This window comes from Sinocyclocheilus rhinocerous, unplaced genomic scaffold, assembly GCF_001515625.1.
Source record: "Sinocyclocheilus rhinocerous isolate Xijiao unplaced genomic scaffold, SAMN03320098_v1.1 scaffold1639, whole genome shotgun sequence".
Taxonomy (NCBI): domain Eukaryota; kingdom Metazoa; phylum Chordata; class Actinopteri; order Cypriniformes; family Cyprinidae; genus Sinocyclocheilus; species Sinocyclocheilus rhinocerous.
The window spans coordinates 189,058-190,791 of record NW_015632472.1 but is presented as its reverse complement, the minus strand read 5'-3'; the positions used below and the strand labels follow the sequence as shown (position 1 = coordinate 190,791).

The window sequence follows — 1,734 nt, the reverse complement described above, 5'->3', positions numbered from 1 at the left end:
CTGATAAAAACATCACAATAATCCACAAGTAATCCACAGCACTCCAGTCCATCAGTTAACATCTGGAAAAGACAAAAGCTGAAACAAATCCAGCATTAAGACGGTTTTAACTCAAATATGAGTCTATGATCCATAATAACGCTTCCTCCAGTGAAAACTGTCATCTCTCGCATCAAAATCCAGCCACATATTTGTTTAGAGCAGTGCTTGATCTGTGCAGATTTCTCTCCTGATTCAGACCAGAACACTTTTGGCAGAAACGTTATTATGGACTCATATTTTCATATTTCGATTTGTTTCAGCTTTTGTCTTCTCCAGATGTTAACTGATGTACAGGAGTGCTGTGGATTACTTGTGGATTATTGTGATGTTTTTATCAGCTGTTTGGACTCTCATTCTGACGGCACCCATTCACTGTAATGCCAAGTTTCTCCAAATCTGATGGCCTGAGGACACTTTCAGCAAATTTTCATTTTTGGGTGAACTATTCCTTTAAGTGCGTTCAACGAGACGGCACACTTGAATCGATCAAACGTTCAGCTGTGCGTTCACGTTCTGTCGTGGAATGGGGGTGTGACATTGTTTGTTGTTATTTATAAAAGTGCATACTGTATTTTGATATTGACTGGAATGTGCATTAAATGTGCATCATAATAATAAAATATTGCAATGTCAGAGTCTTCTCTTGCGAGTCACAATAGTCTTGCACAACGACGCTTATCTTCCTTATTTTCTAGCTCTCGATTTCAACCTCAGTGTGCTGAATGCAGCGCTGCACATCAAAGCCGCACAGAGCACGACAGATAAAGAGAGAGATGGAGGGAAGGATAGAGGGAGACGGCAGGATGTGGCTGCATAAGACAGAAAGGGGACAGAGCACAGGAACGAACTGGTTTTTTGGAGGGGGGGGTGCATTTTCCTGACTCAGCGCATTTCTGCATTCACAACGGAAGTTTAAAAAAAAACCTGCAGTCGCCCACAAACAAACAAACGAATGGCTGTGTAGTTTCTTTTCGATTTTCTTTCCGCTTTAAGAGAGGAAGTCAAAAATCCCTGCTAATGTTTTCTGCTCGCCTTTGTGAGTCAAACTGATATTACTCTGTGACCCACAGGTCAGATTGGGGGGTCTTGTTAGTGAGGGTCCATTCGCCCCTGCTGGCAGATGCTGGTATTACAAAAGCCAGTGTTTCTCAATTGCTTTGGCTAATTTTCCTCCATAAAATAATAAGTTTCTTGTTCACACCAAATATGAGTTTCTTATTCATTTAAAGGGATAGTTCACCCAAAAATGAAATTTTAATGTTTATCTGCTTACCCCCAGGGCATCCAAGATGTAGGTGACTTTGTTTCTTCAGTAGAACACAAACGGAGATTTTTAACTCAAACCGTTGCAGTCTGTCAGTCATATAATGGAGGTGAATGTAAATCACGGCTTTGAGAGTAAAAAAACATACACAAACAAAACCAAATTAAACCCTGCGGCTCGTGACGATACATTGATGTGTAAAGACACGAAACGATCGGTCTGTGCAAGAAACTGAACAGTATTTATATCGTTTTTTTTACCTCTGATTATTGCATTAGTGCATTACTGCCACCTATCTCTCAAATGGACCATTGACACTCTATCTACAATCTCAATTAGGAGTGTCAATGGTCCATTTGAGAGATAGGTGGCAGTAATGCACTTATAAGTCTGCGATCCGCCGTAAAGCAAGAAGAAGAAGAAGACGC

At 40.7% G+C, this 1,734-nt stretch overlaps 1 protein-coding gene across 1 annotated transcript in view; it reads left to right on the top strand.

Annotated features, from left to right (window-relative positions):
• Positions 1-1,734, top strand: part of LOC107742532 (lymphotoxin-alpha-like) — an 11,055-nt gene that overhangs the window by 6,237 nt on the left and 3,084 nt on the right. The gene's annotated exons all lie outside the window — the stretch shown is intronic.